At 37.2% G+C, this 14,932-nt stretch overlaps 1 pseudogene; it reads right to left on the bottom strand.

The window, feature by feature from the left end:
- Positions 1–220: 220 nt before the first annotated feature.
- LOC140512168 (junction plakoglobin pseudogene) lies at positions 221–7,984 on the bottom strand (annotated as a pseudogene).
- Positions 7,985–14,932: the final 6,948 nt, after the last annotated feature.

Here is a 14,932-nt window from a genome sequence, read left to right as displayed (position 1 = left end):
GGAAAGGGAGATCACAGGCCTGAGGGGAAGGGGCAGGTGTCAGACCCTATACCCCACAACATACACACACACACACACACACACACACACACACACACACACACACACATACACACACATGGAAAGAGAACACAAAATTAATAAAAACCCTAAAGAGGAGAACCTCTTAGGGGCATGGGCAAGTGAAGTCCCAGCCACCCAGCATTGTCTTCTGCTCAGGCACTTTCTGTCTCAGTCCCTCACCTGGAGTTAGCCACTTAGGGATCAAGAGTGATACCATGAGTGAGGGGCTGGGCTAGGCTAGCATATGGTCAGCAGTGGGGTAAGGTGACTGGAGACCATTACTGTAGGTGTTGATGGGCTAGTCCCCATCCATGTCCATGTGCATGTCTGTGGGATCCAGGAGTCTATCATTATGTGGAATGGTATGTAGTATGCAGGTCCTCTTGGTAAGGTTCATTAACAGAGATTGTGCTCTGGGCAGCCTCCCAGGCAGCTGGGTCATGTTGAAGAGTGAATTTATGAGCTCAACAGAAACACATTTGCGATAATCTGGGTTCTTGTCCTCAGAGATACGGAACAGAACAGCAGTGCCATAGGTTGCAGTGCTCTCATTATAGCAGTGCAAGAGCTCCATGAGCCCCCTTGGCATTGATGGAGTCAATGACCTCTTTGTTCTGGACCAGCTCACACAGCACCCCAGCTGCCACTCGCTGAATGTTTTCCATCAATGAGTATAGGAGCTGTACAAACAGAGGGATGCTGTTGAGCCAGAAGATCTCCATAAGATTCATGGGATCCCAGAAAAGGATGTGCAGGGCACCAATACAGCCTTCTACAATTTCCACCATCTTTACGCCATTCATGTAGGGCTGCAGTGTGCCTGCAGCCACATGGCCTTGACCAACAACTGGACGAGGTGGGAAATGACTACTGCCTCCTGTAGTGTAGCGGGGTTGGCAAGAAACAAGGCCAAGTTCCTGATGAGTCGAATAGTTGCCTTAAGCAGAGGCCATTGGTTGGGCTGATTGAGTAGTCTGCCAATGGCAGGGATGCGATAGATGAGGTACACAGAATTCTGGTTCATCTCAGTCTCTTGGTGGCCTCTGGTGGGATGTCACAGTGTGGAGATAGCAGGCTCGGTGATGGTGTCTTTGTCACCTGAACAAAGGATGCCTAGAATCAGCATCTCCACATCCCTGTTCTATGTCACCAGCATCTTGTTCTTGCTGCTGTTGCAGGTCAGGTTGGAAAGGGTCCCCGTCGCAGAGGTCAGCACGTTCATATCACCCACACTCCACTGGTGGACCAGGACCTTCAGTACACTATCCAGACCCTCCTGCTTGTTGTCTACACTTGAGAGGTTGAGCAGGGTGCACAGACAATTTTGCATAAGGGTTATTGCTTGTCAAGTGTATAAATAGAGTATAATGCTTCAGGGGGAAAAATGGAATTTCAATGAAATAGAAGACTTTCAAGCATTCTTTTTTAATATTTATATACTTTAAGCTTTGAACATTCATTTTCACAAAATTTTGATTTCCAAATTTTCTTCCCATGTCTCCCACTCCCCCCATCACAAAACACCGAGCATTCTGATTATCCTTTCCCCCTATCTGCCTTCCCTTCTATCACATTCCTCATTTCCCTTATCACCATCTTCTCTCTTTTCTTGTAGCACAAGATAGATTTATATACAGCATTAACTATATTTCTCATTTACCAATTGCACGCAAAAACAATTCTCAACATGCATTCCTTAAACTTTGAATTGAACTTGTTTTCCTTCCTCCCTCCCCACACATACCTACTGAGAAGGCAAGCAATTCAATGTAGGCTATATATGTGTAGCTTTGCAAATGACTTCCATAATAGTTACATTGTGTAAGACTAACTATATTTCCCTCCACCCTATCCTGCCCTTGCCATTTCTTCTATCCTCTCTTTTGACCCTGTTCCTCCCCAAGAGTATTTACTTCTAATTGTGCCCTCGTCCCATTTGACCTCCCTTCTATCATCCTCCCCACTCTCCTTTTCCCCTTCTCCTCTACTTTCCTGTAGTGTAAAATAGGTTTTCAAATCAAATTGAGTGAGCATGTTTATTCCTTCCTTAACACAAATGTGAAGAGAGTAAGCTTCACTTTTTCCTTCTCATCTCCCCCTTTTTTTCCCTCCATTGAGAAAGTTTGTTTTTGCCCCATTCCATTTCTCCCTTTCTGCTCTCAATATATTTCTTTGTCACCCCTTAATTTTATCGTTTTAGAAAAAATCCTTTCCTGTTCTACTCACCCTGCACTCTCTCTCTCTCTCTCTCTCTCTCTCTCTCTCTCTCTCTCTCTCTCTATATATATATATATATATATATATATATAGATAGATAGATAGATAGATAGATAGATAGATAGATAGATAGATAGATAGATAGATAGATATATACATATACATATGTGTGTGTGTGTCTGTGTCCGTGTCTCTGTGTCTGTGTGTATACATACATACATACATACATACATACATATCATACATATAAGTTATCTTTCCTTGTAGGAAAGCAAACAGTTAAACTTCAGAAAGTCTCTTATGATTTCTCTTTCCTGTTTACCTCTTCATGCTTCTCTTGATTCTTGTGTTTGAAGGTCAAATTTTCTTTTCAGCCATGGTCTTTTTATCAAGAATGCTTGAAGCTCTTCTATTTAAATGAATGACTTTTTTTTCCCTGAAATATTGTACTTAGTTTTCCTGAGTATGTGATTCGTGGTTTTCATTATAGTTCATTTGGCTTCTGGAATATCAGATTCCAAGATCTTCCTTCCTGTAATGTAGAAGCTGCTAAATATTGTGCTATCTTGATTTCCAAAATACTCTAAATGTTTCTTCCTGGCTTCTTCAAATATTTTCTTCTTGACTTGGGAACTCTGAAATTTGGCTACATTATTCTTAGGAGTTTCTCTCTTCAGCTTTCTTTCAGGAGATAAATTTCAGATTGATTAATTCAATACATATTTTGCCCTCTGGTTCTAGGATATCAGGGCAGTTTTGCTTCAAAATTTAATGAAAGATGATGGGTGAGGGAGGGGGCAGAGCCAAGATTGTGGAGTGAGAGCAATTACTCTCTTAACCTCTTAGACAAACTCCTTCAAATACCTCTAAAAAGAGAATCTGACCAAATTTTGGAGGTGCAGAATCCAATAGGAGACAGACTGTGGTAGATTCACAGGACAGACTACAAGGTCAACAGGAAGAATTTGTTCCTCTGGGGTGAGCCCACAGCACACAGTGCAACTCCTCCAGCTTGGTGGAGCAGGAAACCCCTGGGTGGTCTGAGACAGTGGCAACACTGTGGAACTGCAGAGTAAAAGCCAAATGTGGGACACCAGCAGAGCTGAATGAGTGACAAACGCTGAGCTCCAGGTATCAGCCACAGCTGCTCCTTAGATTTTTAGCCTGCAGATTAAACTTCTGTAAGTCACCTACTTGAACTTCTGGGAGGCAAAATGGTGGAGTAACAGGTAAATATTCTCTCCTCCTCCCCTTGTTGACCTGGAAAGAACTATAAAATATTTTCCCAGAAAAATCCTCGATCAGTGAGATCAGCAGAAGGGCCAAACAGTCTTATACCTGAGGCTAGGAAAATAGCTAAGGGGGATTCCTCTTACTGTGGCAGAAGTAAACCAGAAAGACAGGATCCAGGGCAGGGGAGAAGTGGAAATTCACACTAGGATCCAAACGTGCCTCATCATTCTATAGGAAACGAGAAGATAATACAGTTCCCAGGATCAGCAAGCACTGAGTTTGCCTTTGCTGTACCTCAGCTGAGGAAATCTCGTGTGACTAGACCACCCCTCCCCCACACTTAACAAACTAGCTCCAGGACTAATCCAGGGAAACACAAAACAAAAAGAAAAAAAAAAAAAAAGGTACCTGCTCTTAGCTTTTTCACACCAGTAGGCTCAACACCAGGTTCTCCAGGTTCTAACTGAAAGAACCAGAGGCCACAACACACAAAATTTCACCATCATGAACAAAAAGAAGCAAAGCAAGAAGAAAAGACCGTAGAATCCTTATGTGGGGACAAGGATCAAAACACAAATACGAAAGAGATCAGTATTGAAACTGTACTCCCTTCTGAAACTTCAGAACAAACTCTGAACTGTTTGCATGCACAAACAGCTCTCCTGGAACAGCTGAAGAAAGAAAGAGAAGAAAAAATGGCCTTTGATTTGAAAAGTATGAAAAAATAATTCACTGAAAAGAACAGCCCTTTTAAATGGAAAATTGAACAAATGCAAAAGGAAGCAGAAAACCTGATTGGGAAAGTTAAACAAGTGGAAAAGGAAGTACAAAAAGTAACTGGAGAAAATAATTCCTTAAAAGAAATAATTGGACAGATGGAAAAAGAGACGGAAAATTCAATAGAAAAAAAAATTTGGTAAAAATTAAAATTGGGCAGGTAGAAACTACTGAGTATATGAGACATCAAGAATCAGTCAAACACAATCTAAAGAATGAAAAGACACCTAACTGGAGAAACAAATGACCTGGAAAACAGATCCAGGAGATAAAATTTAAGAATTATTGGCGTACCAGAAAGCCATGATGAAAAAAGTTTGGACAATGTCTTCCAAGAAATCATCAAGGAAAACTGCTCAGAAGTACTAGATCGAGAGGGAAAAATGGTCATCTAAATAATCCACTGTTCACCTCCCAAAAGGGATACCAAATTAAAACACCAAGAAAAAATGTTGTCAAATTCCAGAACAATCAATGAAGGAGAAAATAATATAGGCAGCCAGAAATAAACCATTCAGATATCTAGGAGCTACAGTCAAGATCACACAGGACCTTGTAGCGTCTACATTGAAAGACTGAAAGAACTCCATGTGTTATTCTGTAAGGCAAAGGAGCTGGGAATACAACGAAGCATCAATTACCCAAAAAAGTTCACCATAACATTTCAGGCAAGGAGATGGACATTCAACGAAATTAGAGATTTCCAGATCTTCCTGACAAAAAGGCCAGAACTCAATAGAAAACTGGATCCTCAAACACAGGTATCAAGGGACACATAAAAAGGTAAATAGGAGAAAAGAAAAACTTGCTATTGAATTTGGGAAAACTGTTTACCTGTCTATAAGGGAAGATGTTACTTGTTAATCTTGAAAATTGTATATCTGTTATGAAATATAAAAGGCATATACATAGACAGAAGGAATGGATATAAAATAAATGATGTGATAATAAAAATGTGATTTAAGCATAAGAAGGTACTGTAACAGGAGATGTGAAAAGGAGGAAGCAGAAGATGACAAATTACATCATAGGAAGAAGTACAAAATTATACTATAGTAGAGGAAAAGAGGGGAGGGAACCGAGCATTTTTTGGAGATGTACTCTCATTTGATTTGGTTGAAGGAGGGAACAATAAACTTAATTAAGTATATAAATCTAGCTCTATAGGCAGTAGGAGGGGAAGGAGGAAGAAAGGGGAGAGGAAGCTAAAAGACAGGGAAGAAGAAGTAAGGGTAAAGTAAGTTAAGGCTAAAAGGGAAGGGGGTTGAAAGAAGGAAGGGAAGACTGACGGAGGTGGTGGTCAAAACTGAAAATTGTATGAGGAGAGAACGGGAGATGGGAGAACTAAAAGCACAAATGGTGGGAAAGAGGATGGAGAGAAAGACACAGATTGCAATCATAATTCGAATCGAATGCGAATGAACTCTCACATAAAAGGGAGATGGATAGCAGAATGGATTAAAAGTCTCAATCCAAGAATTTGTTGTTTACAGGAAACATTCGAAATGGGGGATACACACAGGGAAAGGTTAAAAAGACAAAGAAAAATATATTGGACTTCAGCTGATGTAAGAAAAGCAGGGGTAGCAATACTAATCTCAGACAAAGCAAAAGCAGAAATACATCTAATCAAAAGAGATAAGGAAGGAAACTATATCCTGCTAAAAAGCACCATAAGCAATGAAGTTATATCATGACTAAACATGTATGCTCCAAGTGGTATAGTATCAAGATTCTTAGAGGAGAGGTTGGGGGAATTAGAAGAAGAATTAGACAGCAAAACTAAACTAGTAGGGGACCTCAACCTCCCTCTCTCTGAATTTGATAAATCTAACCTCAAAATAAACAAGAAAGAAGTTAAGGAAGTAAATAAAATTCTGGCTAAGGCATATATGATAGATCCCTGGATAAAAATGAATGGGGAGAGAAAGGAATTTTCCCTTCTCTCAGTGGTACGTGGCACATATGCAAAAATTGACCATAGGCAATTGATCAAGGGCACAAAAACCTCATAATCCCATGCAGAAAAGTAGAGATAGTAAATACATCTTTCTCACATCTTAATGTAATAAAAATTACATGTAATAAAATGCCATGGAAAGATAAACCAAAAATTAATGTGAAATTAAATAATCTAATCCTAAAATATTTGTCGGTTAAAAAAAGTCTTAGAAACAATCAACAACTTCATTCAAGAGAATGACAATAATGAGGCAACCTACCAAATCTTATGGGATACTGCAAAAGCAGTTCTTTAGGGAGGTTTCGTATCTTTGAATACCTACATGATTTACATGAGTAAAATAGAGAAAAAGGAGATCAATGACTTTGGCATGCAGCTGAAAAAGCTAGAAAAAGGACGAATTGAAAATCCCTAAGTAAATACCAAATTAGAAAATTACTGAAAACCAAAGGAGAGATTAATAAAATTGAAATGGAGAAAAATATTGAAGTAATAAATCAAAACAATAGTTGGTTTTATGAAAAAACCAATAAAATTGATATACCTTTGGTCAATTTGATGGAAAAAAAAGAAAGGAGAAAGCCAAATTAACAATATCATAAATGAAAGGGGAGAACTCACCTCCAATGAGGAGGAAATTAAAACAATAGTTAGAAATTACTTTGCCCAATTTTATGCTCATAAATTCGACAATCTAAATGAGAAGGATGAGTATTTTAAAATATATAAATTGCCCAGATTAACAGAAGAGGAAGTTGAATACTTTAGCAACTCCATATAAGAAAAAGAAATTGAACAAGAAATCAGTGAACTCCCTAGGAAAAAATCTTCAGGGCCAGATGGATTACGTGAACTCTATCAAACATTTAAAAAACAGTTAATTTTAATACTATATAGACTATTTGGGAAAATTGGGGAAAAATTAGTCCTTACAAATTCTTTTTATGATGCAAGGATGGTTTTGATACCTAAACCAGGCAGAGAGAAAGAAATTTATAGAGCAATTTCTCTAGTGAATATAGATGTAAATTTTCTTTAGCAAAAAGAATACATCAACTTATCACGAGAATAACACATTGTGATCAGGTAGGATTTATACCAGGAATGCAGGACTGGTGCAATATTAAGAAAACTAATAGCATTATCGATCATATCACCAACAAAACCAACAGAAACTTCATGGTTATCTTAATAGATGCAGAAAAAGCTTTTGAGAAAATAGAACACCTTTTTTTTATTAAAAACACTGGAGAGCATAGTAATAAAGGAAACTTTCTATAAAATAATGAGCAGTATCTACCTAAAACCTTCAGCAAATATTTTATGCAATGAAGATACGCTAGATGCATCTCCAGCAAGATCAGGGGTGAAACAAGGATGTCCATTATCACCACTATTATTCAATATGATACTAAAAATATTATCTGTAGCGATTAGGCAAGATAAAGAAATTTAAGCAATTACAACAGGCAAAGAAGAAACTAAGTGATCACTCTTTGCAGATGATATGATGATATACTTGCAGAATCTCAGAGATTCAAGTAAAAATTTACTTGAAATAATAAGCAACTTTGCAAAGTTGCAGGTTTCAAAATTAACCCCCCAAAATCTTCTATATTTCTATATGTTAGAAACAAAGCCCAATAGCAAGAGATAGAAAGAGAAATCCCATTTAAACCTAGAATAGACACTATAAGATATTTGTCATTTTACCTGCCAAAACAAGCCCATGCATATTAACACAATTACAAGACATTTTTCACACAAATATAGTCAGATCTAAGGAAGTGGAAAATCATCATTTGCTCGTGGGTAGGCTGATCCAGTATAATAAAAATGACAACTTTACCTAAATTAACTTATTTAGAGCCACACCAATTAAATTATCAGATAATTATTTTCTAAAACTACAAAAAAAAAAGGTACTATCAAAATTCATCTAGAAGAACAAAAGGTCCAGAATATCAAAGGGACTAGTGAAAAAAAAATGGTAGGGAAGGCTGCCTAGCTCTACCAGATCTCATACTGTATTGTAAAGCAGCAATTTTCAAAACCACTTGGTACTGCCTAAGAAATAGAACGGTAGACAAGTGAAATATTCTAGGTACTCAAGACACAGTAGGTGATAAAACTAGCTACCTATTGTTTGGTAAAAAAAAAAAAAAAAAAAAAAAAAAAAAAAAAAAAAACCTTTACCTTCCTATTGTTTGGTAAACCCAAAAACTCACAGTTCGAAAAAAATGCTGAGCAAACTGGATAACAGTGTGGCAGAAACTAGGAAGATACCAATGCCTGACAACATACACAAGAATAAAGTCCAAATGGGTGCATGATCTAGATATAAAGATTGATATTATGGACAATTTGGTGGAGAAAGGAATATTATATCAGATTTATGGAGAAGGGGAGAATTTTTGACTAAAGAAGAGATAGAGAGCATTACGAAGTGCAAGATGGATAATTTTGATTACATTAAATAGAAAAGTTTTGCACAACAAAATCCAACGAAACTAAGATTCATAGGGATGGAGAAAATTGGGAAAGGATTTTTGCAGCTAGTTTCTGTGATAAAGGCCTCATTTATTTCTAGAATATATAGAGAACTGAGTCAAATATACAAAAATACAAGTCATTCCCCAACTGATAAATGGTCAAGGGATATGAACAGGCAGTTTTCAGAGGAAGAAATTAAAGATATCTATAGTCATATGAAAAAATACTCTAAATCACTATTGATTAGAAAAATGCAAATCAAAACAACTCTGAGGTACATCACACCTATCAGATTGTCAGACTTGACAGAACAGGAAGATGTCGGAGAGGATGTGGGAGACTTGTAACACTAAATCATTGCTGGTGGAGCTGTGAGCTGAGCCAGCCATTCTGGAGGGCAATTTGGAACTATGACCAAAGGGCTACAAAAATATGCATACCCCTTGACCCAGCAATATCGCTTGTAGGACTGTATCCCTAAAAGATCATAAAAATGGGAAAAGGTCCCACATGTCAAAAATATTTATAGCAGCACTCTTTGTGGTGGCTAAAACCTGGAAATCAAGGGAATGCCCGTGAATTGGGGAATGGCTGAATAAATTATGGTATATGAATGAAATGAAATACTATTGTGCTGTAAGAAATGATGAACAGGAATACTTCAGAGAGGCCTGGAAAGACTTCTATGATCTGATGCTGAGTGAAAAGGAGAAGAACCAGCATATGTTTGTGCACAGTAACAACTACAGTGTGCCAGAGTTTTTTCTGGTAGACTTGGAACTTCATTGCAAAGCAAGGACTTAAAAAAATTCCCAGCAGTCTTTTAAAGCAAAATGCCTTGAACTCCTAGAGAACTATGGAATTCAATCTCAGAATGTAGCAGGTCATTGTGTGTGTGTGTGTGTGTCAGTGTGTGTGTGTGCATTATGTTTTGGTTTGTTATATGAGTTCTCCCACTCATGTTAATTCTTCTACACATCTTGAGGATAGTGAAATTGCATTTAATAGGAATGTATGTGCAGAACCTATATAAAATTGTATGCTGTCTCGAAAAGGGAGAGGGGAGGTAGGGAGAAGGAAAGAAATAATCTAAGTTATATGGTAATGATTGTTTAACAAGGAAACTAATTAAAATTAATTAAAAATTAAAAAAATAAATTTAACCTTAAATATTTAAAAAAAGATGATTCCTTGGCTGTTTCTTTCTTTTTTTTTTTTCATCGTTGGTTTCAAGTAGTTACAAAATTTTTAAATTGTCTCTCCTGGGTCTATTTTCCAGGTCAGTTGTTTTTCCAAAGAGATTTTCACACTATCTTCTATTTTTTTCATTCTTTTGGTTTTGTTTTGTAGTTTCTTGGTTTCTCATAAAGTCATTTGCTTCCATGTGCTGCATTCTACTTTTTAAAGAACTATTTTCTTCAGTGAGCTTTTGAATGTTCTTTTCCATTTGGTCAATTCTCTTTTTTAAAGCATTCTTCTCCTCATTGGCTTTTAGGACCTCTTTTGCCAATTGAGTTAGCCTGTTTTTAAAGGTGTTATTTTCTTCAGCATTTTTCTGGGTCTCCTTTAGCAAGCTGTTGACTCACTTTTCATGATTTTCTTGCATAACTCTCATTTCTCTTCACAATTTTTCTTCCACCTCTTACTTGATTTTCAGAATCTTTCTTGAACTCTTACATGGCCTGAGATAATTGCATATATACTTTGGAGGTTTTGTAAGCCTTGACTTCCTCTGAGGGTATGTATTGTAATTCCTCATCTTAAAGGATGAAAACAATACCTGTTCGCCAAGAAAGTAAACTTCTATAGTCTTTTCCCCCCCTTTTGGACATTTTCTCTGCCAGTTATTTGACTTTTGAGTCTTTTGTAGAGAGGAATGCATACTCTGGGTACTTGTAAGTTTTCAGTTCCTCCAGGCACAATTGAGGGAGAGGAGTTTCCTCCTCTCTTGGCCTGTACACTGGTCTGCAAGTAACCAAAAATTTTCTCCCCAGAATCTGGGAATAGTAGAATTCTCTCTCCACAACCACCTCGAGCTCCACCAAGCCAGTGCTCCTCCTTGCCCCAGGACCATGCTAAGGACCAACTTTCAGATCAGATGTCAATTCCCCTGGAGGCTTTAAGCTGAGGACTCCACAAATGGAAGCTGCTTCTGCTGCTGCCTGCTGCAACTGCAGCCCCTTCTGCTGTAACAACTGCCACCTGGAGCCTGGACAAGGGGGGGACCCTGCTCCCTTCTTGCCCAGTTGAAAAAGCCCTCTCACTGATCTTTGAAGTTTTCTTTGGCATTTGTGGGTTGAAGGACCTGAGAACCTGTACTGTTGGGGATTCCACTTCTGAGGTGTATTCTGATCCTGTTCCACCTTGTGCCACACAGCCAAGGCTGGGCTGTGATCCACTCCAGGCTCCGTCTGATAGACATTGGACTTCCAGGTTACCTTGGGTTGTAAATTTTTTTCACTCTGTCATTCTTTGTCTTCTGCTGCTCTATAATTTTTTTGGGAGTCAATTTTTGGAGGTATTTTACGGGGTGTGGGGGGAGAGCTAGAATACATGCATCTTTCTACTCGACACTCTTGGTTCAGTTCCCACTTTCAAGCATTCTTGATGAGAAGACCAGAGATGAATAGAAAATTTGTCTTTCAAAGAAAAGACTCAAGAGAAACATGAAAAGGTAAACAGGAAAGAAAAATCATAAGGGATTTTCTAAAGTTGAACTGTATACATTCCTACATGGAAAGATACTATATGTAACTCTTCAGATTTTCTCAGTATTTAGGTAGTTGCAGGAATTATACACAGACACACATGTACACACACCCACACATCCACACACACACCTGTGCAACGCCCCCACCCCCACACACACAACACCACCCACACACATACACACACATACACACACACACACATATAAATATATATATATATATATATATATATATATATATATATATATATATATATATATATATATATATATACATATATATGTACATGTATAGACAGAGAGAACAGGTGAGTTGAATAAGAAGGGATGACATCCAAAATATAAAATTAAGGGGTGAAAGAGGAATATACTAGGAGGAGAAAGCGAGCAATGGAATGGGGCAAATTATCTCTCATAAAAGAGGTAAGAAAAAGCTTTTTCAGTGGAGGGTAAAAGTCAGGAGGTGAGAGAGAAAAATCAAAGCTTATTCCCTTCACATTTGGCTTAAGGAGAGAATCACATGCTCACTCAATTTGACATAAAAATCTATCTTACACTATAGGAAAGTAGGGGAGAAGGGGACAAGTGGGGTGAGGGGGATGATAGAAGGGAGGGCAAGTGGGAGGAGGGAGCAATTAGAAGTAAATACTTTTGGGAAGGGATAAGGTCAAAAGAGAGAATAGAATAAATGGGTGCAGGATATGATGGAGGGAAATATAGTTAGTCTTATGCAACATGACTATTATGGAAGTCTTTTGCAAAACTACACATACACAGCCTATATTTAATTGCTTGCCTTCTCATTGGGGATGGCTGGGGAGGGAGGGAGAGAAGTTGGAACTCAAAGTTTTAGGAAGAAATACTGAGGATTATTTTTGCATGCAACTGGGAAATGAGAGATACAGATAATGGGGTACAAAAATCTGTCTTGCCCTAGAAGAAAGAGAGAAGATGGAGGCAATGGAAGGGAAGTGTGTGATAGAAGGTAGAGCATATTAAGGGAAGGGATAACGATAATGCAACGTGTTATGGGGTGGATGGAGGGGAGAGATGAGAAGAAAATGTGGAACTCAAAAGCCTCATGGAAAGAAATGTTGAAAACTAAAAATAAATAAAAACAGAAATGATTTCCTGTCAAAAACAGGAAAGAAACTGTCAGGAATTCTTCATATTTGTCAAATATTTTAATGAAGTAATAGTGTTCCTTTGATACATGAAAGAACTAAAAGAAGAATACAAGCTTCTTGAGGACAGGGGCTATTTTGTTTTTCTCTCTAACACAGTAGAGCATATGGGAAATTTTAAAAACATTGATATGAATAGTATTAACCACTGCTTGTTCTTTTAATTCAACCCTTTCAAGAATTATGTAACACCCAAGTTTTTAAAATAACATGTAGTTGCTTCACAAAGATCACTTCTCTCAAGGCATTGAAATCCTCCTTGAGAGAAATAAATTCTCTCAAGCATTTTTCCAGATGAGCTTGCATTGAAACCCAGGGCCTTTTTTTTTTTAAATGAATGTTTCTTTAGTAAAATAATCCATTTATTAAAATGGCCTTTTTGAATGTGTTGTAATACCTTTGACAATTATACGCATCTTTTATTTTTTCTTTGTCTTCAAAGAAAAACCAGAAGTTTTAACTTTTGAATGGAATTCCATATATTGCATTCGTATATATGAAAGAGAGTAACAAATGAAAACATCTCAGTATTTCAACAAAAAAGAAATATCTTCAAAGAATTTTTTACTCCATCATTTGGGTACTTAATATAAAAGTTCAAGGATTTATTCAACTATTCACTTCATGTATCATCTCAAGTACACATAAATCTAACGTGTCATGTAAACACAGCCTTAATATCACATTTTGTTGTCAGCATGATAAAATTCAGTCTTGGTCTATGAGTGTATGACTATGAGAATGAAAATCGGGAGTCAACTATTCCAAGCAATGAAAGTAATTTTATAAGGAATTCAATCGAGAATTAAATTATGTAAGAAGTACCACAAGAGACATTCAAGTTGAAAGAAATCACCAGAGATTCAGTTTTGCCATTTAATTGCCCAGTCGGTAAAATATTGCCCCGTTATCAATCATATTTTCTGAGAGTGAAGTATCAGTCCTATGTATATAGGCGTTCTTCAGAGAGCAATGTTCAGGGAATCTGCTTTTATTCCATTATTCACTACTCTACTTCGATCACATCAATCTTTTTACTTGCAGAGAAAGAGATACAAAATGTATTATACATGAGAAGCATTTTATGAGTTGGAAGCACCTGTCACCCTAAATATTTCCTGAAAGAATATCTGTATCAGACTTTGTTTTGAAGAAATGGCATAATGCCTTTATAGAATCAACATTTCTGAGTAAATCACAAGAGTACTTAGATTTTAAAAGAGCAGAATGAAGAATCCAACCTCTCCTTGAAGGTAAATCCCAGTATTAGAGCTAGAAATCATCTCTTGCTTGAGCACTAGCAATTTTCTATTACTCTTTATGGAAATAGAATGAAAGAATAAGTTTACTGGATATTTGAGCCTGGGTGACCACAGAATTCATGTAGAAGCCTGGGTGACCACAGAATTCATGTAGACTATGATTGCAGTCAGTGGGTGATTCTTTCTTATTTTTATATAGGTTTACACTCAGATCATCTTTTACCTTTCTTAGTCAAAACATAATTTAAAGGAATAAAATTCCTGAGCCATATATGAATACTATACTGTAGCACTTTTTCCCACTTTAGGTCATTTATATTTTACTTGAATTTCCTTTTCAGTCTTAGGACTTCAAGAATTCCTCATCAGCAATTGAAAATTGCCACTTTCCCCTATCCAGGCTAATGTATGAAAATAACAGAATACTCCCAAAGGAGACAACTCATGCAGTCAGCATGTTATGACTGTGTAAACTTCTAGTCTATGAAGGCATGCTTTCAAAGACATGGTATACCCAATTTCAGGTTTAGGGAGAGAGGATCAGCACAGGTGGAGTGAGAAAGCACAATGTACTATTAGTATAGCAGGTTTTTTGTTTTTTGTTTTTAATTTGTGAGGAGGTTAAAAGTGTTTTGCAGGAGAAGTAGTGCTGAATTTGGAATCATGTCTTATTTCCACTATATACTAGTTGTGTCACTTTGTGCCAGCATTTACTATTTCTTTACTTCATTTTTTTCCATATATGAAATGAAAGAATTTAATTTTATAAGCCCTAAGATCCCTTCAAGTTTTAAATCTAGAACCCTCTGAGAAAATACTACTCATTTCTTGCAGAGTGCATGTCTTTTCCCTGCCCACCCTCTTTGCAAGTGAAAACTGATGATGTAACCATACAGGGGGCACTCTACTATGAGGCTATAAAGCTGTAGGATCCATCTTGTAGGAATCACCCCGTATATGGACCAGTGATCCATCATATTGAGATAAGGAATTACTTAGAAATGAAATAATTGAGAAAACTAAGTGGACT

This window comes from Notamacropus eugenii, chromosome 6, assembly GCF_028372415.1.
Source record: "Notamacropus eugenii isolate mMacEug1 chromosome 6, mMacEug1.pri_v2, whole genome shotgun sequence".
Taxonomy (NCBI): domain Eukaryota; kingdom Metazoa; phylum Chordata; class Mammalia; order Diprotodontia; family Macropodidae; genus Notamacropus; species Notamacropus eugenii.
This window is presented reverse-complemented; position numbering and strand designations above follow the sequence as displayed.